Genomic DNA, 26,676 nt, shown 5'->3' with positions numbered 1-26,676 from the left:
ATTTGTAAGGGTTTTGTTCAAGTGGATTGCGGAATTGAAGTTTCACACTTTCAAGGACCCTCTTAGAGATTCCAGAACCTTGGATTGTGTGTTGGATACTTCGGGACCCACAAGTAGATCTCCAGGAAGGTGTTCTAACTGGATCCCCCTTGCTGAAGAAGACGGCCCACCGCAGTGGTGAGAAAATTCTTCAGAACAATTGATAAAGGTGTGTCCCAGACAGAGAAAACGAAATGACTAAAAGGGGCACTGTTGGTTTCTAAGCACTAGAAAGTGACTAATCTTTAAAAATTCATATCTCTAGTTCCCTACAATAGATGTTGTTCATTTTGGTGTCATTTAAAAGATAAAAATATTACCTATTTCTATAAATTGGTGTTGGATTTTTATTTTGTGTTGTGTCTTAATTATTTACTGAAATGGTGTTTATAAATGCTTTACATAACTGTCTTTGAAGTTAAGTCTGTCTTCTCGCAGCCACGTTACCAAGGGTTGAGCATAGGAATACTTTTTAAAGACCTATGCTGGGTCCTATCATGTGTTAGTGGCCTTATTGCCAGGGGCAGACCTACATTTGCCCCTACCAATAACCCACTTTCCAACAATGAGAAAAACCAACACAGTCATAGCAGACCTGACTCATGTACCCCAGATCCAACTAACCGGATAAGAATGCCTTCACTTGGGTGTGTCCCGACCCAAACACTCCCCCTGAAACTACACCCCAGAGCCCTATGTCCCTAAATAACCAGTGCCGCTGATACACAATACAGGGGTATATTCACAAAGAAATGGCGCAAGCATTTTAGCAGCGTCACGCAGCATCATATAACAAGCATTGGAAATGCAATAGGTCTCGCATTATTAAAGTTTGAGCAGTTGGCATTGAAAATGGCAATGTTGTTAGTGCTAGTTATGGAATTGCAATTATACAGAAATACAATCACATGTAATGCGTAGGTGTATTTAAAAGTTAAATGATAGATAATGGTGTTGAAGAAGTAGTTAATAAATATTGAAGTTTGTATTTTGCATCTTTTAAAAAAAATCTTAGTTATGCAATGGGTATGTACGTAAAATATGTGTTTGTGACTTTGATTTACAGCTTGCGAAAAAGAAAACACATTTTGCAAGTAAAAGATGTTTGTGTGTGGCGTGCAGCAGTGTGTGGCGTGCAGCAGTGTGTGGCGTGCAGCAGTGTGTGGCGTGCAGCAGTGTGTGGCGTGCAGCAGTGTGTGGCATGCAGCAGTGTGAGGTGTGCAGCAGTGTGAGGTGTGCAGCAGTGTGAGTAATGCAGCAGTATGCAGCGTGCAGCAGTGTGGTGTGCAGCAGTGTGAGGCGTGCAGCAGTGTGGCGTGCAGCAGTGTGAGGCGTGCAGCAGTGTGAGGTGTGCAGCAGCAGTGGCATGCAGCAGTGTGAGGCGTGCAGCTGTGTGAGGCATGCAGCAGTGTGAGGCATGCAGCAGTGTGCGGCGTGCAGCAGTGTGTGGCATGCAGCAGTGTGAGTAATGCAGCAGCGTGCAGCAGTGTGAGACACGCAGTAGTGTGAGTCGTAAAGCAGTGTGTGGCATGCAGCAGTGTGAGGCGTGCAGCAGTGTGTGGCGTGCAGCAGTGTGTGGCGTGCAGCAGTGTGTGGCGTGCAGCAGTGTGAGGCATGCAGCAGTGTGAGGCGTGCGGCAGTGTGAGGCATGCAGCAGTGTGAGGCGTGCAGCAGTGTGAGTAATGCAGCAGTATGCAGCGTGCAGCAGTGTGGTGTGCAGCAGTGTGAGGCGTGCAGCAGTGTGGCGTGCAGCAGTGTGAGGCGTGCAGCAGTGTGAGGTGTGCAGCAGCAGTGGCATGCAGCAGTGTGAGGCGTGCAGCTGTGTGAGGCATGCAGCAGTGTGAGGCGTGCAGCAGTGTGAGGCGTGCAGCAGTGTGAGGCATGCAGCAGTGTGAGACGTGCAGCAGTGTGAGGCGTGCAGCAGTGTGTGGCGTGCAGCAGTGTATGGCGTGCAGCAGTGTGAGGCGTGCAGCAGTGAGAGGCATGCAGCAGTGTGTGGCGTGCAGCAGTGTGCGGCGTGCAGCAGTCTGAGTGCAGCAGTGTGTGGGGTGCAGCAGTGTGTGGTGTGCAGCAGTGTGTGGCGTGCAGCAGTGTGAGGCATGCAGCAGTGTGTGGCGTGCAGCAGTGTGTGGCGTGCAGCAGTGTGTGTTGCGTGCAGCAGTGTGTGGCGTGCAGCAGTGTGAGGCGTGCAGCAGTGTGAGGCGTGCAGCAGTGTGAGGAGTGCAGCAGTGTGAGGTGTGCAGTAGTGTGAGGTGTGCAGCGTGCAGCAGTGTGAGGCGTGCAGCAGTGTGAGGCGTGCAGCAGTGTGTGGCATGCAGCAGTGTGTGGCGTGCAGCAGTGTGAGGCGTGCAGCAGTGTGAGGCGTGCAGCAGTGTGTGGCATGCAGCAGTGTGTGGCGTGCAGCAGTGTACGGCGTGCAGCAGTGTAAGGCGTGCAGCAGTGTGTTGCGTGCAGCAGTGTGTGGCGTGCAGCAGTGTGTTGCGTGCAGCAGTGTGTGGCGTGCAGCAGTGTGAGGTGTGCAGCGTGCAGCAGTGTAAGGCGTGCAGCAGTGTGAGGCGTGCAGCAGTGTGTGGCGTGCAGCAGTGTGAGGCGTGCAGCAGTGTGAGGCGTGCAGCAGTGTGAGGCATGCAGCGTGCAGCAGTGTTAGGCGTGCAGCACTGTGAGGCGTGCAGCAGTGTGAGGCGTGCAGCAGTGTGAGGCATGCATGTTTTGTTATGCTATGCTATGTTTTGTTATGCTATGCTATGTTTTGTTGTGTTTTATTATGCTATGCTTTGCTATGCTATGTTTTGTTATGCTATGCTATGCTATGCTTTGTTATGCTATGTTTTGTTATGCTTTGCTATGCTATGCTATGTTTTGTTATGCTATGCTATGCTTTGTTATGCTATGTTTTGTTATGCTTTGCTATGCTAAGCATTGTTTTGTTATGCTATGCTATGTTGTGTTTTGTTATGCTATGCTTTGGAGTGTTTTGTTATGCTATTCTATGCTGTGTTTTGGTATGCTATGCTATGTTTTGTTATGCTATGCTGGTGAGGGTGTGTGAGGGTGTGAGGGTGAGGGGGTGTGAGGGTGTGGGGGTGTGAGGGTGAGGGGGAGTGAGGGTGAGTGAGGGTGAGGAGGGTGAGGGGTTGTGTGTGGGTGAGGGTGTGTGTGTGGGTGAGGGTGTGTGTGAGGGTGAGGGGGTGTGTGAGTGTGAGGGGGTGTGGGGGTTTGAGGGTGTGAGGGTGAGGGTGTGTGAGGGTGAGAGGGTGGTGAGGGGGTGTGAGGGTGAGGAGGGTGAGGGTGAGGGGGTGTGGGTGAGGGTGTGTGTGAGGGTGAGGGTGTGGGTGAGGGGGTGTGAGGGTGTAGAGGTGAGCAGGTGAGAGGGTGGTGAGGGGGTGTGAAGGTGAGTGAGGGTGTGTGAGGGGGTGTGAGGGTGAGTGAGGGGGTGTGAGGGTGAGGAGTGTGAGGGTGAGGGGGTGTGGGTGAGGGGGTGTGTGAGGGTGTGGGTGAGGGGGTGTGAGGGTGTGGGGGTGAGCGGGTGAGAGGGTGGTGAGGGAGTGTGAGGGTGAGTGAAGGTGTGTGAGGGGGTGTGAGGGTGAGTGAGGGGGTGTGAGGGGGTGTGAGGGTGAGGGGGTGTAAGGGTGAGGGGTGTGAGGGTGAGGGGTGTGAGGGTAAGGGGGTGAGGGTGAGGGGGTGTGAGGGTAAGGGTGTGTGAGGGGACCTTGTAAGTGTGTAGCGTTGCAGCTTTCCAATGATGGGGCTAAATACAAGATGTGACTGATGTGCAACAGGAGGTTCGTCAACAGCATAGAGGGAGCAGTGGCAAGATAAAACACTCTTTTTTGGGGAGATACTGTTGCGTTTTGGTATCACTCATTGGTATTGTATGGGCAAGATAGCACTAGGAAACTTGCTTTAAGATGGCCATAGGCGCTTTAGACGCCTTTAATAAAATAAAATGCAATCTTAATAAGCGGAGGAATATTAACAAAATGGATGGATAAGAAGGATGGGAGAGGGGCATGGTCGATGTAATGAAGGGTGTGGCTTAAAAACCCAAATTGAAAATCAATGCCCAGCATAGTGTGTCGGCCCACTGGTATTTTGCTAGTTCGTCATTCCATCCATATACAACAAGGAGCATTACATCTTCTACAAGCCAGGACTATTGTCTTTGTCAATGGTTGCTAGTTGCATGTTAGAAAGGCGATCCCGGGGGAGGCAGAAGATGTCTGACTGACCACCCCTAGGTCCACCTCTCCGCGGAGATGTAGCCGAGCGTGGTCGAGAGCCCTCCTGGGTGAGGGTCCTCTCCTAAGATCGTACAGCCGAGTAACCACAACACTACAAACGGACACCACACAGGAAGATAAGTTCTTAGGCTTTATCAAGAGTAAAGGGATACTGGTTCTCAGCAGTATGTACAGGCAGATAGAAAGATCTGGAAAGTCTCGTAAATCAGGGACAGGGTAGCGGGACAGTCTCAGTACGGGAGTAGGAAGGGATACCCTACGCACAGCTCTCAATCCTCGAGCCGGGGGGTTCCGAGGGATCGAGCCGCGGCAGCGCCAGCAGGCTCTCGAGATGGTTCAGCGAAGATAGGCCGCGGCATCGCCAGAAGGCTCTCAAGATGGTTCAGCGAAGGTGGGCCGCGGCAGCGCCAGCAGGCTCTCAAGATGGTTCAGCGAAGATGGGCCGCGGCAGCGCCAGCAGGCTCTCAAGATAGTTCAGCGAAGGTGGGCCGCGGCAGCGCCAGCAGGCTCTTAGGGTACTTCGGGTTTTCAGGAAATGAGTTCTTCTGGTGTCGGCCGCGACAGCGTCGGCAGGGCTTCCAGTCCAGGATACAACTATCGTCCTACTCCGGGGCTGGCCCAGATATAGGACTGGAGTCCTTTGATGTCCGGACCCTCACGCCTGGGGGCCAGAGGGGCCAGGATGATGGTGTCCAGACACCCAGCAGGGGGGTGGAGCCAGCGCCCAGGGAGGCCGGAGGGCGATCGATACCAGGCATCCGGGGACGGCTGGAGGGCCATCGAAACTCCCCTCCTCTTGGATCGGTTGAGTGGCCACTCGACCACCTGGGTGGATCTTGGTGCCTCGATGTCGGGGCTTCGCTGGGGCCTTGGTCGGGGCGAGGCCACGTGTTCGTGACGTGGGGTGTCCAAGATGGCGTCGGGCGCGGCCTCGTGTTCCGGCCGTGGTTCGTGGTGGTGGTCCGGGATGGTAGCCGGACCGGCAGTGATGGGGCGTGCAGGATCGGGCAAAAAGGGGCCGCCCGGGGCTCGGCGGAGGGCTGATGTCGTTCGGGGCCCGCCATGCGGGGGGGAATAAGGCCACGCCATGAGGCCGGGTCCAACATTGCATAAGATAAATATGCATCAGAGATGGCTTCGAAGCTTGAGAGGGCGCTGCGAGGGATGAGAGAACTGTAGCTGGTGTGAGAGTGGCGCTGCGTGTGTGTGATGGGCGCTGCGTGGGTGTGATAGGCGCTGCGAGGGTCTGATGGGCACTGCGAGTATCTGATGGGCGCTGCGTGGGTGTGATTGGCGCTGCGAGGGTCTGATGGGCGCTGCAAGGGTGTGAGGGGTGCTGCAAGGGTGTGAGGGGCGCTGCGGGGGGTGAGAGGACGCTGTGGGGGGTGCTGCTGGGGATGAGAGTGGCGCTACTAAGGGTGAGAGGGGCTCTGCTCGAGGTGAGATTGAGAAAGAGCTCCAGGTGGTGTGAAAGCTGCAGTGCTCGAGCGAGAGAGGGCCTGGTGGGGGTAACAGATGCGCTGAAGAGGGAGGGAAAGGGCACTGTACTAGACAAGCGGTACTTCGGGGTGAGAAGGGTACTAAGGGGTTCGTGGATGGAGGCTGCAGGGGGCAAGGGATGCCCTGCAAGGGGGAGAGGGGACATTGCTGGTGTGAGAAGGGCACTGACGTGTGCCTGGGAGCTGAATTTACGCACATTTTGCTCACCTCTTAAAATAACATTCCTTGCGGTATTACGTCGGACTACAAAAATAAGAGATGAAAAAATACCGCATTAAATAAAATATTTAAAAAAAGATCAAATAGTTTATGTTCTGACAGCTTTTGAACTGTTGAGCATCTAAGGTGAAAGTCTTGAAACCAGACACTTCTTTCGCAGGGAAAGAAAAGCAACAAAAATTGGCCGAGAAATTCAAAGCTTCCCATTTTAAACGCGTGAATGCACTTGGCAGATGAGAGTGCATCGCTCTGCTGATGCAATTAAAGCTGCGCTCCCAGTTTACAGATGAACAATAATGGCGCGGCAGTAAAGAGGTCAACGCGAGAGCTAACGTGCCCCTTTGGTCCTCCGTGTACGTGTCATCTCTCTGCCTTCTCCATGTGACGCACTAAGGTTCATGGGTCCAGACCCCGGTCTTGTTTATTGTTGGATGACGATTGACGGGATACTCGCCGGTGTTCGGCTGAGAGTCATCTGCTTTAATTGCTTTGAGATCTGAGTCCAAGATAACGTTCGCTGTTTTAAACTCCCTCAGATGCCTTAACTAACCCATATAACCCCTAGACTCCGAAGCCGCAGGACGGACAACATTTACTATCAACTTGTGCAAAAGAATCAAAATTCACAGCTCCAAAGCATTGGAATCGCAATGCTTCACTATAGAGGGTGTCCGATCCAGTGCTGTTCCTCGGGGACACCGCACTGTCATGTGTGAAATCCAGTTTGTCAAACACTGAAGTATTGCACAAGTTCTGCAGATAGCTAAACGGGCCCGTAGGATTTTCGTGGGTTTTAGAAAAGCGCTTAGCGGCTACAGCGAACTGAGGAGCGCTTGTTTGTGTTGCTGCCGGGGCGTGCTGAACTAGGCTGCGGGCAGTACCCGATCAGAGCTCTGTCCCTGAACTAGAGTGCGCTAAAGAATGTAAAGTATTTCATTTGTCGTGTTTCTTGTTGTACAACGCCCTGGTGCTCTTGTTGGCGTTAAACACAAAAGCACTACCCATAGAAGAAAAGCGTTGGACCAACCAAACCCATGGAAGCCCCGCAGGAGAACCGCGCCAGTGTGCCCGCACGCGCACATATGCTTTGAATTATCGCGCACGAGTCTGCCCACGATAATTCAAAGCATATGTAAGGAAATGCGCGTAATAGACACCAATAGGCCAGGGGCGGAGCTATGCGCCCGCCTCTGGCCTATTGCTATGTTTACCCTTGCGCCGGCGCTTAAAATGCATGTTGCAGGGATGATGGTTTATGTGCAGGAAGTGATACATTCTTCCACATAAACAATCATTAAAGGCGATTTGCTCCTTCTATGTGTGCTGCAGAATGCATCACACATAGAAAGAGTAATAAAAACGAGGAGTAATAACAGTATTTCTCCTTGTTCCGACACTCCAGCGCCTGCTTTTCAGAAGCATTTATTTTTGTCACTGCCCCAGATTTACACATCCTTGTAGATCTGGGGCAGCGTCAAAAAGTAATGGGTGTTGCGGTGGAACGCTCATGCAACACCCATTGCACGCCCCTTTCAGCAGATACCTGCATGGAAGGGTACAATATTTACAAAGTGCCATTATGTCACACAAAGTAGCTTAACGCTGCTTTGCAAATATTGTGCAGGGCACTGCGACACCAGAGTGTCATAAAAAATGACACTGCGGTGGTACATTCCCCTTGTAAATATGCCCCACAGTTTGCTTAGCTCAGGCGCAAAACAGTGCAAAACACAGCAGCCTTTTCTCCCAAAAGACTCACTGCCTTGCATCCTTGACATGGTCATGAATTAGCACGTCTGCGAGCAAAAAATACGGTTTGTTTATTAATCTGTGTGCATGAGAACAAGCCTGATTGTTGGACTTCGTGAAAGTGAGAGACTGCAGGCAGGGTTCTGTGGGTGTGTCTGTATATGCACGCTGTGTGATCTCTCAGCATTGATACAAAAGTCAAACTTGTTGTCTTTGTCCATGCTTTTATAACTGTACCTACATCCACCATGTACGGCAGTTCCCTCCTTCCAAAACATGTAGATTATGCTGCAGTGTTGTCTGACTTCCTGTCCTGTTTGAGAGCCCCAGTTTGCATGTTGTTTGCATTAACCTTAAACTGAGGTACACACACGTTTTGCTCTACGTGCGTCCCCTCAACCAAATTCCAGTTTATGGCAATTGTAGACAATTTTAGCAGTCCTTGGGTAATACGGCTACACCTAACAGGCTTATATGGCTTCTAGCTACAGGTTCCTACACAGCTGTTGGATTGAGAGTATATCCCAGTCGTAGAAACGAGTGACGCGATCTCTTCGTCCCTTTCCTCGACATCTAAACTCCCTCCGGCGGTTCATGAACAGTTCAAACTCAGATTAGAGTGATTTGGGTGTCTGACATTCCTCCCGCCGGCCTCCTCCTCCTGCTGGGTAATACATTCTGTCTACTGTATTTTTAAGGGTGTATATCCCACTTCTCAGGCCGTCAATGCCATGTTTTGGAGTTTCCGTTCCACGGGTTCGCATGCAAAATGGGATTGGGTTCCCCCTGGTGGACACAAGTTAGGTTGCATGCTGTTAAGCACATGTAGTGTTTTACCTGCACTGAGTCAGAGAAAATAGAGTCAACACTATCAGAGGCGCGACTAAAGGCAAATTTCGCGGGGGCTAAGAAATAAATTCGGTTTGGGGGGTGGCTGAATCTTTAAGCAACATGCAGAGTGGAGCTGCAGGGGCTCTTAGAAGGGATGAAACAACAGCAAGGCGTCATTAACAGGCAAATGGTATTTTAAAGACCTGTGAAGTGCTCGGGTGCGGCAGTGTGTGTGCCCAGGGAAGCTGTCTCATCAGCCACGGCCGGTAGTTGGAGTACCTGCCGGGCGGTGACGTGGGGAGGGGGAGGGGCAGGGTGGGTGGTAGTAATGTATGGATTACGGACCTTAACAGCTAAGTAAACATATAAGTAAATAAAACGAATTTCGTTGCGCGTACTGCATCGCATTTGGTGATGCGTGCCTGTGATCTAATAGGGGACGCCATGTATGAGGAATCATGGCACACTGCATAATACTGTAGCATGACATTTTTACTGTGAATATGTTAAGCAAAATATAGTGTTGGAACACATACCAAATTACTGTCTGGTCGATTTCAGCCTTCCTAATAAACTTTATAAATTGTTTAAACGCTCAGAGCCTGAAATAATTAAGATGATGTAATATAATATATGCAAAAGATGAGGACATATTTGTAATATAAAAGCAAAAACCATCTGCTCTTTGTGTTTCCTCCTACTGTCCCTTTTGTCTGTCGCCAATCCTCTTCCCACTGTAGTATGGTTTCTGTAGTCTGCGGTCATCCTTTCCCCGCACATCTGATATGTTATGTTGCAACAGAACTGTTCTCTGTAAATCACTTACAGCTAGGTCTGCACAATATAGAATAAATTAACACTCGGAAACGTCCTCAGAAACGGATTCTCATTTTTGGGTATTTCAGGTAGAAAGTGCCATGCAGATACTGCTCGAGGTGATGCTTCGAATCAATAAACTCTACAGAAAAGCACATTGTTTACCTGGATACTACAGAAGAGCAGTAGAGATATTTCAGATTCTTCTCCATCGTCAGATTGTAGATCTGAGTAACTGTGTAAGTAAAATATTGGGATGGGGGCACCTATTCCACTACACATTAATGAAGGGTCTTCAGCAAATGAAAACACACATTTTCAAATGGTTAACAACCAAGGGCCCGATGTACAACCATTTTTTGCGGTCGCAAGTGGGAAATCGGCCAGTTTGCGACTGCAAAAAATGGTGGTGGTATTTATAAACACTATTTTGCGAGTCGGTGACTCGCAAAATAGTGTTTGCGAGTCTGTGTTAGGAAGAGGCGTGCCAAGGGCGTTCCTTCCTAATAGCGAGTCAGAAGGGTATGTACTATTGTTTTGCGACTGCATTTGCGGTCGCACAACACTTGCAGTTTACCACCTACTTCAAGTAAGTTGTAAGCCACTCGCAAACAGGAAGGCGTCTCCAGGGGACCCCTTCTCCTTTGTGAATGGATGCAAAAATATTTTTTAAGAGCAGGCAGTAGTCCAACGGACCACTGCCTACTCTTATGAAAATGAAGCAGAAAAGTGTAATTTTCCTTTTTTAAATGCATCCCATTTTCCTTTAAGGAAACCGGAATGCATTTTAAAAAAAACTGTTTTATTGAAAAAGCAGTCACAGACATGGTAGTCTGCTGACCCCAGCAGGCCACCATCCCTTTCTGGCCATTCCTAATGGGTTGCAAATTGCGACCTGCCTCATGAATATTGATGAGGCAGGTCATTTGCGACCCCATTAAGAATCGCGAACAGTGTCTGAGACACTGCCCCTGCTTGTATATCTGCCCCTGTGGGGCAGATCTAAAAGCCCATTGCGCCACTTTTGCGTCACTTTTCCTATGTTAAAAATGACGCAAAAGTGGCGCAAGGGGTTTGTGAATCTGCCCATGTAATTTTAACCGGCGGGGAAAAAAGCAGACAAAATGCATTTCCCTTTCCGCATATTTTTGCCAACATTCACCCACCCTACCGGAAGAACAGGGACTGGTGAATGTCCCCGAATTAAATTGACGAAGACACAGAATAAGATTGGCAGAGCCTCAAAGCCACATTGGGACCGAAGGCAACTGCCAAAAGCCTTAAACAAAAAGTCAGGCCATCTCCAGATTCCATAATGGCAGAGTAGGAACATGACTTAACTCACCTGCCTGCCTTCCTTCACACAGATCCAAGTAATAACCAGCGAACAGCCTATGAACAAACAAAAAATGCAGACATGAAAAACAGAAAACCAGCGACCAAATCTTACACCTAGAACAATGAAAACCGCTTTACAAGTAAAAGCTTGCACAACATAATGTTAAGAACTGGATTATAAAACTATCATGTCTCCTTGGCAACCTGACTTCATGGTTACTACAAGGAGTTCCCTCTCACTAGCTTATCATGTTCGTCAAACCTGTAATGTTCAGGAGTTTTAATCCTATCCCACTCTCACACTGTCTAATGCTTCCTCACCACCAGCACTACCACCCTCCTTCGCTCTTATTACGCTTCCCAGGATCCATGGGAGGCCACTACTGTGTCCTCTACCTACCTTCTCTGTACACCTCTTTTGTTAGACCATCCAGTCCTGGTTCAACATTTCACATGCCCATCTTCCATGCAACATTCTGAACGTGATTTGCCAGTAGTTGGGTGTGAAGTACAATTGTGTGACCACAAGATTGACCGCAACACACGGTTGAGTTACTTTCCGTATGCTACACCAGCCCGCTTCACCTATACACCACTGACCAAACAGCCTTCCGAATCCCCGGCCCAGTGTAGGTCCTGATAGCATATACACAAGAACCACTCTTCACCGTATCCTACCTTGAGAGAATGGCGCTGAAAACATCTCAGTATACTTTGTATTCTTGAATCCTCAGCTTAGGTATGGTCTATTGTTACTACAAGTGCCCTTTATCAGTGTGATGTGCATAGTTTTCAGTGGAAACATTTGAAACTGATGGTATGGCTTTTTGCAGTTTTGTAAGAATAAGGTGAACTCAGGCCTGCAGTGGGAAGTAAAGAAAGCCATCGCTGAATACTTTAAGAAACTAGAAGATCTTGCTTCTGAAAAGGTAACACTAATGTTTCTTCTGACACTTAACTCAGATCAATATGTTATAATGAAACAAATGTTCTTGAGATTCAAAATGGCTGCCTTGGGCCTTTGTGGAATGCAAGTAGTTGGGAGGCAAGAGACCCTGTCCATAGTTCTCAAGGAAACATAAGCATTGTTTGTGAGTTTGGCTAAACATCATTCAAGAAATAGCACCTGTGAACTGAAGGTGCCATCCGTCCCCAAAACACCATGTGGAACGACTCTGCTATCTCTCTCATAAAGAGATAGGCTTTGAAACATGGGCCATAAACAGAAACAGTTCAGCCAGAACCCAGGCAAAACCTGTAAGTAGCCCCATTTAGTATGGGTTTTAGTAGGGCTTATATCCCAGGAAAAACAGTCAGGCGTATGAGCAAATATCTCGTGGTTACTTGTATTCCAGTAAAGGCATATCTATGTATATATATCGTATTGTTGAGGGTGCTCCCATCGTGATTGAGTAACGAATAAGAGTGATATTAGATTGCCCTAAATTTATATGTAGAATAGGTCTGTGTTTACCTCATATTAGTAAAGAGACAGTGTTCAATTCATTATTTACCTCAACGTGGATTTGATTCACACAGATTCTTGTATACGTGGCACTTACTCTTTGAAATGGAGACTACATCAGCTTTAATCCCAGCAGGTGTACTCGCTTATGAAAGCACCTGATATGCCTGTTACATATATCCAAAATGCCCACTAAAATTCCCTTACTGTATAAAAAGCATTATTTTAGGGGCATCCTGTGTTGTACTGGTGGCAACCTAGGAGCATATTAACAAGAAACTGATACATCTGTATAGCTGCGTCAGTTTCCCTGCGCCGGCCTGCGAAACCCTTGCACCACGACGGATACGCCGTATTTACAATACGGCACATCATGGCACAAGGATTGACAGATGCCTCAGAAATTCTGACGCATCTGTCGGTGCAAAAGTCACACATTGCTGGAGTCGTGTCGCAAGGAGGACATGACTCCAGCAATGCATGGGGAGGCCTATACCTCATACACTGCATCACTCCTTACTCCGGCTTCAAGTAGGCGTAGGGTTTTGATGCAGTGGCGTCCTAGAGGTAGCGCAGAGAAATCTTGTAGATTTCACTGTGTCACTTCTGCAAGGTTTTCCCGCATCTGAACGCTGACCCTGCATTCATTATACCTGACGCAGGTATAATGTGACGCAGGGCTTCAGAATGCAACACATCTCCCTAGATACTTCACTTGGTAAATGGGCCGCAATGTAGCGCATTGTTTACGCTGCTGCTGCGTCACAAAAAGTGATGCAATGGTGGCACAAAAGTATTGCAAGGGGCATGTAAATCTGCCCCCTAGTGTCTGCTCACAAGTGTCCCATACAGGAAACAGTCCCTCGAGTGCATATCCAATAGACCATGGACTGACTACTAGCTGCAGGTGGTGGGTGGTCACGGTGCAGTTCATCCTGAATGTACCTTAAGGTAATGGTCAGCTGAGGGACCTGTAAAAAACAGAAGAGGGTCCCTGAATACTAGAATGCAGGGAGAGGAGAGGATGCAGGGAAGCAACAAGTACATGAACACAATACCTCTCCATGGCAATAATTTAACACATGGGTGTTACCTCATTCATTAAATGAACATCAATATTGTCCCAAACCAGAATTATATAAACATAGTTTCCTTTTATTGTATCATAGGTTTCATCATGCTATTTATAACATTTACAACTTTGCTCTCTATACATCCTAAATATTTACATAAACCCAAACAAGAGTATATACATAGAGGTCGTTCAAGTCCTACTAGTTCCACACATACCCAAACGCATCAATCAAACCATACACAACACAAATACATCAAACTAGAATACATAAAACATCACAATGTTCACAGAGAATACAAATTATACAAACACCAAGGACAATAACAGAAGGAAAAGCGCCGCTGAGGGACCTGTACCTTAAAGTACATCCGTCATGGTTTTCATGTGGCGGGGCATTATCCAGGGTACTGGCTCGGGGATCAAAGGCCAATACTTCCAGAATTGTTTCAGCTAGAATGATAATTCAAACTGTTTTTAAGTCAAGAGAGTCAACCTCAATTGATTAAGTAAAAAAATATATATCTTGAGGGGAAACCTGGGGGGGGCGAGGGGTAGATACATGCTTCCTATGGAGTGAGGAATGATCGTGAGATGAAGCAGATCTGAGTGTTGGCTGCAAAGCTTGGAGCTTCCCCAAAGTTTGACTGATTTGTTTTGTACATCTTTCTTCCACACCAGCTGGCTGGAGGTGACCATGTGTCACCGGGTCAGACGCAGCCTGCTGTCAGGCTGTCTCACACAGATCCTTATAGGCAGATGGACACTGTTCGTTATTGAGAGATTGTCTCTCTTTTTTGCGGACAGTGAAGTGGCTTACAGGGTGGCAGATCTTCCTCTCCTAAACACTGCCTTACCTTCCCGTCATTGTCCTTACCGCACATAGCACCGTGCAACCACCTCAGAACACTGCCCCGCTCTTCGTACAGCACTAGTCTCTAAGTATCACAAACACATCCCACTACATTATAGTTAAGCACATCATCATGATTAATACCTAGAAAGTTGTAGCTATAAAAAAGCTTTTTGATAAATAGTTCAAATGGAGGCCGTAAATTCTCAAGGGAAGCTGCAACCGAAGGCCCTCTCGCCTGTTTAATCGCCCTTGAGCCATCTTCAGCAAACGTTGTAAATAAAATCACGGTGGGTCAACAGCAGGACTTGGAAATGCCTAGCACAGGGCATAGGCTGTCAAAAATCACTACAAGCATCTCTGTATAACTAACCAATGTTATTTCTAATAATCTTGACCCTAAGCCAACGAGAAAATTCTTTATCAAAATAAAAGCACCATTCCTTTAAAATTTCAGCGATCATTCCTAGTCATTTTGTTCATCTGTCTTCTGATGATTATTATAGGAATTAGATTTCCAATTTAAGCTGCAAGAATAAAACACAAGTGCAGTAAACCATAACATTGTGCATATATAAGGGACAAATATCCCTGATATAAATTCTATTTTAATTTCAACCTTTGAGTTTTTGTTCAAGCTGGGCAATATGTGGGTCGTTGCGCATGCATATGGTATTTGCCATGGGATTTTTGTGCGTTACAATATAGAAAACGAGGACAACAGACATATGATGTGGATGTACACAGATTTGTTGTTTATGTTGCTTTGTAAATTCCAAAAGGGCACAACAGCCAGAAGCATGATTTGACATACAGGCGGCATGAAAGATGATTTTCAATCTGTCCCAGTGCGAGCAGTTGTGGCTTGAGATTAGGCAAGGAATAATCATGTGACCCTATTTATCTAGGGTAAGAGCGTATGTGCCCGGAGCATCATCCGAATGGAGGTGAGAAACCAATTGCAACGCTTAACGCATCTTGCGACATGGATCAGGAGTCGGCAGAGAAGAACGTCTTCTTACTTGTGATATGACAGTCGGACTGAACTCTTCAACTCAGGCATAATTATTGATGCATTTGTTTACTCATACACTGTTTATTATATAAACATTTATTTTTTTACTGAAATAATAAAGAAACTTGCTAATGTTTGTATTGGCATTTACAGAGCATAAAATCTGGGCTATCTTTGAACTTGCCCATTTGTATTGGGGAGTGATGTATTTCATTCCAAACAAAATGCTGTTTGAAGGAGGTTGTCCGATCTATGTTAGGATTGCGTCCCAGATCCCGGGAGTGTAGCAGGCATGTCTCTTCCATTCCTTCTTCTGCTGCTGGGTTTGAATCCTTGTGATAGATTGTGTGTGATGATTCACCACCAGAGCCATCAATCCTGCTCCTTTTGTATTGGGCATGTTCCACCATATTGAGGTTCAGAGGTTACTTATGTGTTCTCCTTATTGACAACCCACCATGAAACATCTAGTGGTGGTAGGTAGATGAGAAATTTGGAAAACTGCAAGCATTGGTACTCCATGCTGATGCTTCTCCAAAGAGATATTCCAAGCAAGTATAAGAGAGCCTTTAGATGGCCAGGGCACAGTATAACCACAGCCTTAGGAACTGCAACATCCAACCTGCTAAGTTGCACACATCATGAGTAAGAGACAGTAATGGAGAATGTAACTTATGTAAGCACATCTATCTGCAGTAAGCAAGGCTCTATTCCGAGTTTCATGACTCTATGCCAGAGGATCAGCAGAGAAAGATGACTCCAGGGAGTCCCCTGTAATCAAGGGTTACTGGAATCCATGAGATTCGTATGACCCATTTAAGTCTGGTTTCCAAGAATTTACAGACTGCAGGTTCCCAGGCTGGAAACCACGCACCTCTTTCAACCCCCAACTCTTAGGGTAGTGAGGCTGATCAGTCCAATACTGACTCTGGGAAGAGCAATGATGCCCAATAATGATACCCAATAAATCAATGTCTAGCCACTGCTTTTACTATGAAAACAAATACTCTACTACAGACACCGCAAAATACTATGCATAGAATGAAAATTAGCTACACTGCCTTCACCTATTGCACGCAACATATGTTTCACAGTGGCATAGGCAAGACTATAGATTTAGCAAATGCTTTTTCATAAGCTAAGCAATAACGTTTACTGAGTGCCATTGTCTAAACATTTCATGTTTGCAGAGATCAGAACTAGAGCATTTGATGTACAACATATATATATATATATATAAATATATTCACTGAAAAAAACATAGGTTTTACAGACGTTATAGTTAGGAATTAGCATTTAAAACACCCTTAGAAATTCACTGAAAAAACCATTGGTTTCAGGGACGTTATAAATAGTTGGACATTTGACTCATATAAAACCAGAGAAATTCGCCAGTTATAGTTAGTTGAGCTAACTATAACTCGCGCGCCCGCAATGCACTGCTGATGACGTCACATATTACATCACTCATGACATGGTCAGTGACATCACTGATGACATCACTGATGACATCTAAAATTACATCACTGATGACATCATCCAGTAAAAGTGTATTTCTGTAAAGTTTAAATATTTTGCATATATATCTATGCCAAGGTGTATTGAAGAATGAGTGGATTTACAAGTGCCTGAAGGGATTATTTAGTAGGTGCGTGACTGACTGTATAAGTGAGTGATTGAACATGTCTAACTGAATGCATGGGTTAGTGACTAAACTGTGTGAAAGTCTGTATTAGTCTCTCAGTTGCTGTGTAAGCGGCTGCATGGGTTGGTGAGTAGCTACATGAGTGTCTATATGGTTTATTGATTTGTTGTCTGAGTATCTGTATGGGGGCCTGAGTGTATGTGTGGGTGGGTGGGGGCTGTGACTTTGTGCATAGATGTGTGAGTGATTCACTAGGTGTATGGGTTAAAGAGTGCATCTGTGAAGGGCTGTATGGGTGTGTGAGTGTGTGAATGGGTGTGTTGGTGAGTGAATGATTGTCTCAGTGGTATATGTGTGAGTAACTACATATGTTTTAAGGCAGTATATGTGAGTGTTGGAGTATACAAATGACTATACGTGAGAGTAAATTATTTGAAGGGTGGGTGTATAAATGAGTGTCTGCTTGTATCAGTGATTGTACAAGACAGTAAGTATGTGTTAGTATCTGCATAAATAAGTGATGTGGTGTGTGTATAAATAACTCAGTTGGTGTGTATAACTGTATACATGAGTAAATGAGTATGTAAATCATTCTTTGCATGACTGACTAGGTGAGTGAGTAACTCTATGGATGAGTGATAGAGTGTGGCTGTATGTATAGATATATGAGTACATATTATAATACTGCATTGATGAGTAACTGTGTGTAAAAGTAACTGGATGTGTGCATAGACCTAGGAAATAGTCAGTGGTATGTAGTATCTGGCATTTGTGTGTATATGGTTTAAAAAATAGTAGTCTGTATTTTAGAGTGGGTGTATCAAAGTTTATATTTGAGCATCAGTATGTGCTTCAGATTATCACGTGGATGATGTCATCGGTGATGTCATAAGTGATGTCATTTGAGATGTCATCAGTGATGTCATCAGTGATGTCATCAGTGATGTCACTGACCATATCATGAGTGATGTCACTGACCATATCATGAGTGATGTAATATGTGACGTCATCAGCAGCGCATTGCGAGCGCGTGAGTTATAGTTAGCTCAACTAACTATAACTGGCAAATTTCTCTGGTTTTATATGAGTCAAATGTCCAACTAACTATAACATCCCTGAAACCTATGTTTTTTTCAGTGAATTTCTAAGGTTTTTTAAATGCTAATTCCTAACTATAAAGTCTGTAAAACCTATGGTTTTTTCAGTGAATTTCAAAGGATTTTTAAATGTTAATTTAATATTTTAATATTTATAAAACCTATATTTTTTATACTAATTTTTAATATTTTGCAACTCTATTATCCTTTTCATTAACTTTAAAAATTAGGTAATATTTTATATCTTCCCTCAAAAATATGTATATAATTTCTTTTTTGTTGAGAAAACTACAGTCCCGTACCTGTAGTCTACCAAGCTCGATCAGCACGCGAATCCTATCCATCACATTTAAATGAGGCACATTTCGTATCCGATGGGTTTGTGGCACTGCGTCCCGCGTAGCAACATATACATAGGAGGTCGTGCCAGCTGCTACTTTGGTATGCGACGGGTACGCTCTACCAAGCAGCACGTTATGCCATCAACGTTGCGACCACTGCGCGTTGCGTATGCAATGAGTGCCCACTGCCATGCCCTATGTTACGTCATAAACGTACGGTGTCGCGCTGCGTACGCCATCCCCTCATTTTTTTTTGTCTCAAAAATATAGCTAAATAACTTTAAAGTGTATATGAGAGCATGCGATAATGAACAATATTCTAAACATTTATATATATCTAAATGTAATAAACTTATATTATAGTAAATATATTTTCTCAAAACCAGGTTGGGTGCGGTTTCCTTGCGCGCTGGGTGCGCAATTGCCATGTGACCATAAAAAAAAGCATTTCATTAGTTCTTAACATTTCCCATTGTAACAGTTGGAAAACGCCACCCATTGTAGTCAATCTCTGTACTGCATTTGATGAGAGACACCTCTTCTGCTTAGAGAGCTTTTTTCTAAACTTTTTGCAATTTACACTTATCTTACACTACACACAACATGCAACCATTGTGAGAAGTTGGCCTGGTATATGATGTTCACTATTCTAGTGAGCACCTTGCACCAGTCCAAACAACCCTTATGGTGATGGTTGTAGAGTCAACCTTATAGACCAGCTATCCTAGTGGTAGCATGGACAAAGCAGTCTTAGGCTAAACTCAAGAGGGCATGTGAAGCCAGCTGTTTTACCATATATAACCCCTTTAATACCAAGTGATAAAGGACACCACACAGATTGTATATTAAAATATATATGTATTTATTTCTAACACAATCCTCTGAACTCTTTATGAGGTCAGAGGCACCAGCACATAACAAGATACTTAATTAAAATACAATAAGTTGCACAAAATACAGTAATGCCCTAGGGGCACTTCGAACCATATACTAAAATAGTGATAAAAGAACCACGTCACGAACAAAGGATAGGCCTCGGGCCTGTAGAATCGCTGGGGCTACGCTGTACTACCAAAGGATAGGGAGCAGGAGGCCCACGGGATGCGCGTGCAGTGTCTTTACACGCACGCAAGTTACCATAGAGTCAGAATGGAAACGAAAGAATTGGAAACTAGTTCTTTTAGGACTCTTCCGGATGGACTAGGGAAAAGCTACTTGAAACTAGGACACTAGGATAGTCAATACCCACAGGAGTACTGAAATACTCGCGTTACCTCACCCACAAGAAGCGGGTGCATAGGTGTCAAAGTGTGTCGGGTTTCGTCGCTGATTCCTATGGAGCATTGGAGAAAGATGCTGCAGGCGACCAGGAGGGAAGTGTCCGGGTGGATCCAAGGGCGGATCGAGGATGAAGAGTACCTGAAAGCAGAGGGGACAGAGTCTGGGTCACTAGCCAGTGACCAGGAAGGAACCAGGCGATGTCGCGAAGCAGTCAGGTGATGTTGTGAAGCTTGTTTCTGCAGCCACGTGGACCAGGAGGTATCGACGATGACCAGGAGCTGGATACGGACTGCCCTACAAAGGCTCTCGCTGTCGGCGTTGTCGGCTTCCGGATTGGAGTCAACAAGCCTTGGCAAAGGCAACCCATGCAGGGATCAAATATGGCTTCTTGATCAGACCAGCAAGGTTGGATGAGCTTCTCCTTTTTAGGGAAGCTGGGGCAAGTCTGGAGCAACTGGACCAGCAGTGTAAATTCAAAGGTTCGTCGTCACAGAGGCCACTACCCAACAGGCAAGTGACTGGACAGACGCGTCGAGCAGGAAAATGCAGAAGGGCCCCATGCAGAACTCGTGGAGTGTGGAGGGCTGATCTTCGGTGCAATTGGTGTTCGGGGCTGGGGCTTCTCAATCCCCAATGCCCAACTTCGAGGGTGCCTCAGAAGTTGCACGGAAAGCAATTCACTGGCTTTCCAAGATGGTCGGTCCCACGTCTCTAGTCACCTCCATGGATCTCAGCTCTGCTGTGACTGTGGATCAGGCTGTTGGAAGTCCGGAAGTCTGAGTCTTGTCAGGCTCTGTGCTCGGGCTCCGGCGGGAGCATCGACAAAGCAAACTGTTGATCGCTTGATGGTGCCTGCTTGCACAGGGTGGTCACTCCTTGACCACAAGGGAGATTCTTCAGTCTTCTAGTTGCAGTAGAATGTTGAAGGTCCAGAGTTTCATTTCAAGTTTCAGTCAGGATAAATCTAAAGTCTTGGGACTCAGCTCCAATATACCAAATTTAGGGGCTGGATTACCTGCTAGGTCCCTCCTATGGGTGGGACCAGGGAAGGGGGTGGTTACACCTCTTTCCCTTTGTCCAGTTTTGCGCCAGAGCTGGGGCTGGATTGCCCCAGCACAGGTTTGAACTGGACTATGCATGGGGCACCTTGTGTGCCCCAGGTAGTGTCCCATTTCATTCAGCCCTCCCTGCCCCAATACACTATAGCCTGTCTGGGGTGGTGCTAGCACCTTCCAAGACAGGAAACCTATTGTCCAAGCCTCCCTCGTTGAAAGGGTTTCCAGCAGCAGGAGGCCAGACTTGTGTCTGTGGCAGCAGCATCCATTTTGTGATGCTGAGGCTCTGGTTAACTTTAACCGGGATTAGTAGGAACAACATGTCTTCTCCCTCTAGAAGGATGGAATGCTACCCCCGTCGCCAGAACTGGCGAGGGGGTAGTATTCCAAAGCGTATGACACCTTACACGACATGTTTTGATAAATCAAAACCAAAGTTAGCATTCAACCGCGAGGATTATTATGCACTAAAGAGTATATGGTATGGCAATATCATAGAACAGCTATAAGGACATGCTTCCGAAAGCTGCAGACTTGCTCAGCTCATGCTAGAGCACCATCTCACATAAAACCAAGCACTCTGCCGTCAGGATTGTTAAGGCCTGCCATAGGAGTGACTTATAGGTGCATATGTGTCTATATATAATGGTAGGTATAGGAATACTATACCTAAGCAAGGGGTGATTACACGACCTTGCCCCAGCTGAGTGATCAGCCAGTTGTGTCAGTTTGGATGGCCAGCCAGGGGTGGCAAAAGATATGCTGCAGCCCCTGGTAGGCCTTGGGTGCCCCTATGCCCTGGGTACCTATAGTACACTGTACAGGCACTCACAAGAGTGACCCAATATCCAATTAGGTATGTACCTAAGGTACATGGAGTCCATTTTATAGAGAGAGCAGATAGTCTGGGGCCCTGATTAGCAGGATCCTAGGCCAACTAAGTCGAAAACCAGCTAAACACAAGGCAAAAAATCTGGGCTAACCATAGTCAGGTATCCACCTTCCTACACAACCCCCCCCCCCCCAAACATAAAGAGATAAGGCTATCCTTGACCAGGTAAGCCTATATTGCCTAAGTGGCCATATAAGGAAGGACCTGCACTAGCATGGTTACCCCCTGTCTCATGGTCCACTAAGCAATCCCTCACCCTAGGGGTATCAGAGGGTATCCACCATAGGGAATCTCTACCTGTGGTGTGTTTTGGCAAAGTAAAAGGCTATTGTTGAGATGGAGTACTGAAGTGAGGCTCCACTAATGTAGAGCTCAGCTTCCTCCAATCACTATCCACCCTTGGTGCCTTTCTTTCCATGACTGAGTTGCACTGTGCTCTCAGGGTCAACGTCTGGCTGCCTACAGCTGAAGGCTGGGTCCCTTTTGTTGGCTTACTGGAGGGACAGGTCAGGTTTGGGGCCTTTGGGTCCCATGTTTGGCTGTGCCCAACAGTGTCCATCTGGGGGAGGTTCCTAACTAGGAGTAAGGGAGATCCCTCAGGAGTTTTTGAAATGTTCACCTTGCTAGGGCTGCTACCTTTGATGCCCCTAATCTGCTGATGGGGGTGTTCCTTTGGACAGGGGCCCTTTGGGGTCCACTGGCCTCCCTGACCTCTACTGCCCTGGGCTGACTGAGGCAGGGTAGAGAGGGACAGGTTACCTGCTCCAGACTGGGTCCCACCTTGGAAGGGTCCACTGACATCAGGGGCTCTGCCAGGCCAGGCCTGACTACCTCTGGGGCAGTTCCTTCACAAGGGGTAGGGTCAGTTCCCTGAGGAGGCTGACTCTCACCTAATGTCTGGTGGGTGGGAGACTTTTCTTCCTCCCCAATACTCTCTGTCTGAGTGGAATGATCCATAGTTTCAGGCTTCACAACACTAAAATCTGTTTGAGTTTGAGCTGTGACCATCACAGCCCTTCCAACCTTTTCAGGAAGGAACTCTGTTTGTGTGTGGGCTGTGACCATCACAGCCCTGCCAACCTTTTCAGGGAAGTCTGTGTAAGGATTGCAGGCTGGTTCCACAGGAGCGTCAGGAATCCGAAGAGTAATCCACAGCCTTCCCCTACGGTCTTCCGACTCTATCAAGCACTAGAGTACGAGAGACACGCCAGGGGAAAACAGGGAAACAAAACAAGGAAAGATGGGGGAAGACAACGATGATTGTTGGCACTCTCCAGTAGTGAATACAATGGTGTCTCTGCGGAGGGAACCGGAACCAACAGGTAGGCTGGAATAAGAAGAGGAAGTCAACAATTCTAGCTCCAATCCAGTACTAATATACCAATGTACAAATACAACCATATCACATACCCCTGGTTCTTTGTATGTAGCAGATATAACATGTGAAGGTGAAGACAATGGCACAGCGTCTGGAGCTATAACAGAGATGACACAATAGGCTGTTGAGCACCTGCATGTGAGATGGTGTTAGATACAATAACGGCCCATAGAACTCCCTTCTTACATCAATTATAATAGACCAGCCTTCGAAGACACTTTCCCTACTGTGTGGCATATAATGATCTTTCCGCCCAACACTTCTGGAGATATCTTATACAGTGTATCACCATCTAGAAGAACCAAAGCAGGACATTTAACTCATACATACGTATATGTAGTACTAGTAAAGAATTGGTAACGCATGTGCGTTCTTACCGCGATTCTTAGTAGTGTGGAATATGCACCCACCCTGATCCACGCAAGAGTGCCACCAAATATCAAGAGAAGAGGGTTCCAGTATATCTCAGCGATAAATGGCTGATGTACCGGAAACGGGGGATCATAGGGACTAGGTGGAAATAGGATAGGAACAGGTAAAACAGATAGGGAGTAACTTACTAACTAACTAAGTAACAAATAATGACCAGGGAATGTACTGACACCGGACAGCGGAGCTAAGCCCGGCCGCCGGGTGCAGCACACAAGTAGTTGGGATTCAATAGGGAAAACAATCCCCACCGGATGGCGGAGCAAAGCCCGGCCGCCGGGTGGAGAAAGCAGCCTGAGGACAAATAGAGTGGAACCCTCTGAAACGGCTCCCACCGGACGGCGGAGCAAGGCCCGGCCGCCGGGTGGAGAACACAAGCAGCGGAGATGACAAGGAAGTAAATTCCGGTGTTGAATACAGGCTATCTATCAACACCGGAGAATGCTGTGCCCGGCCGGATGGCGGAGCTAAGCCCGGCCGCCGGGCGGGACACACGGAAAGGGGAGGAGAGGGATAGGCGTTCTATAGATACGCCGAAGGCAGCGGAACACTGCCAACCTATACTGCGTAGGCGTCTCCCGGGTTAGGAGAAGGCAGGGGACGCATACGCTACCAACAACGGAATCAGGAAAGCGAAACAGGAACTGCAGGGTCAGGCAACAAGGAAGAGACGGAACCGGAAACAAGGGAAGCTTGACGCAAGAACGTGAAGCGTCGTTCCCTGTTTCCTGGTTCTTTAAATAGCATGTGTCTTAAAGGGACAGCGTAGGGGAGTCCCGAGGCATGACAGTCTGCTTGAGCTTGGGCTGTGACCATCACAGCCCTTCCAACCTCTTTAGGAAGGAATTCTGCTTGAGCTGGGGCTGTTGCCATCACAGCCCCACTAACCTTTTCTGGAAGGCCTACCATCTTGGTTTCTTGTTCTACCCCAGCCCAGGCTGAGATCTCTAGATCATTTCCCAGTAGACAATCTACAGGCAAGTTTGTAGACACTGCCACTCTCTTTGGCCCAGTGACACCTCCCCAGCTGAGATTTACTACTGCCATGGGATGATCTGTCTGCACTCCATCAATGTTGGTCACCTGATAGGTGAAGCCAGGTAAAAGTTGTCCTGAGGGGACTAGACTGTTAGTCACCATAGTGATGCTAGCCCCTGTGTCTCTCTAGGCTTCAACTTTCTGGCCATTGATGTGGGGCTCCTGTCTGTACTTGCCCAACGTGAAGTTGGCAAACCCCATGCCATCTTCACAGACAAGAGTATCTATGTTAGGGGACCTGGTTAGGCCAGAGTCCACATGAGTTCCCAAAGTAAACCCAGCCAAATTCATGGGGTACTCCCAACACCTGGGGGATTACTACTAATAGTAACAGGAGGCCTGGAGTATTACTTGGGGGAATTCTCTCCTTATTGTTGGCCCTACGGCAACTGCTGTCAGTCTTCCAGTGGCCAGGCTGTTTACAGACATGGCAATAAGGTTTCTTTTGGTTAGAGGAAGTGTTTTGTGACCCACCCCCTCCATTGGAGTTTTGGGGCCCTGTGGAGGACTTGTCTTTTGATGTATCCCCCCTTTCTTTTGAGGCTTGGTAGAATCTTTCTTTTGGTCACCTACCTGATTTTTAGGCCTAATCCTGGTTCTGACCCATTTCTCTGCCCTCTTACCCAATTCTCGTGGAGAGGTCAGATCAGAGTCCACCAGGTGCTGGTTTAGAAGCTGGTTTTGACAATTACTAAGGATCTGCTCCCTCATAATCAAATAATACAATCCTGTAAAGTCCTGTACTTTGCTGCCCAATAACCAGCCCTCCAGAGCCTTAGTACCACAATCTACAAAATCATTCCAGTCCTGAGTCTGTGTCTTCTGGGTATCCCTGAACAACAACCTGTATTGCCCAATGGTTGAGCCAAACCCATCAATTGGAGCACTCTTCAGGGCTGAGTGGTTTTAGCATCCTCATCACTAACTGTGAGGAGCTTATATCTACCTTTTTCTGAAAAGGAGAGCCACAAGATTGCTGCCCACTGACTTTGGGGTACCTGATGTACTTTGCAAGCCCTCTCCAACACAGTTATCCATTTGTGGATGTCATCCCCATCTTTGTAGGGGGGCACAATCTTACTCAGGTGTCTATTGTCATAGGACCTGTCTTTATCCTTAGGGATATTGCTGCCACCAGTGGACTCTAATCCACTCAACTTTTGCTCCCTTTCTAAAGCAAGTTTTGCTTGGGCTAGGGCAAGTTCTTCCCTCTCTATTCTGAGTTGGACCTCCCTCATCCTAGCCTCATGTTCTCTCCTTTGAGAGGAAGTCATTCCTCTCTGAGATTCTCTAGAGGCATCGGAGTGGAGAGGTTCACCTGAGTGAGATCTTTCCCTCCTATATCTCTGGTTAAGTCTACTTGGAGGCCTGAATGGGGCTGTCCCATTCTCAGCCCCAAATAGGCTTAGGTTAGCCTGGCTAAGTCTCCTAACTTGGACCTGGCCTTGGCTGCCTTCCCCATCTTCAGAGTCTTCTGCCTCCACATCATCCTCATTATTTATGATAGTAGGATCAGTGGTATCCTCTACTGAGGGCAGGACCTCATCTGCATTGCCTGTAAGACCTGAGCTAGAGGCCTTATGACCATCATAACCTTCTAGGAGTTCTATCATGTGCTGTAGGGTTAGAACCTTGTTTCATCCTCCTTGTGGAACACAAGTGTCTCAGGTCTTGGAAGTTGAGTATTTCATATCTGGAGGGTGCCCTTGGGGGGTCACTCCCCACAGGCAGAGGCACACTTGGCTCACCTGTGGCAGACATGATCTAGTGAGGTGTGGTGTGTGCACCTACCTACACTAAGTGTTTCCGACTAAAGCTCCCTAGGAGTTGTAGTCAGGGTGTGCTAGGCCCTTTGGTCTACAACAACTAAGTTCAGTAGAACTTAAGTATTCTTAGTCTTGTTATATGTACCTATGGTACCTAATGTGATCTTTCAAATGATATCTCAAAGATTACAGTTGGTAAAACAAAAGCAAGCTCAAATCCCACCGCTGCCACCAATGTGAGAAGTTGGCCTGGTATATGATGTTCACTATTCTAGTGAGCACCTTGCACCAGTCCAAACAACCCTTATGGTGATGGTTGTAAAGTCAACCTTATAGACCAGCTATCCTAGTGGTAGCATGGACAAAGCAGTCTTAGGCTAACCTCAAGAGGGCATGTGAAGCCAGCTGTTTTACCATATGTAACCCCTTCAAAACCAAGTGAAAGGACACCACACAGGTTGTATATCAAAATATATATGTATTTATTTCTAACACAATCCTCTGAACTCTTTTAGAGGTGAGAGGCACCAACACATAACAAGATACTTAATTAAAATACAATAAGTTGCACAAAATACAGTAATGCCCTAGGGGCACTTCGAACCATATACTAAAA

At 46.9% G+C, this 26,676-nt stretch overlaps 1 protein-coding gene across 1 annotated transcript in view; it reads right to left on the bottom strand.

Annotated features, from left to right (window-relative positions):
* The window catches only part of LOC144753804 (uncharacterized), a 2,685,544-nt gene that overhangs the window by 358,487 nt on the left and 2,300,381 nt on the right, over positions 1-26,676 (bottom strand). The window contains exon 16 of the transcript XR_013594537.1: positions 10,741-10,787. The gene's annotated coding sequence lies outside the window, so the exon portion shown is untranslated. The remainder of the gene's footprint in view (positions 1-10,740; positions 10,788-26,676) is intronic.

This window comes from Lissotriton helveticus, chromosome 5_1 (genome assembly GCF_964261635.1).
Source record: "Lissotriton helveticus chromosome 5_1, aLisHel1.1, whole genome shotgun sequence".
Lineage (NCBI taxonomy): Eukaryota > Metazoa > Chordata > Amphibia > Caudata > Salamandridae > Lissotriton > Lissotriton helveticus.
The sequence above is the reverse complement of the archived record's forward strand: the minus strand, read 5'-3'. Positions and strand labels throughout refer to the sequence as shown.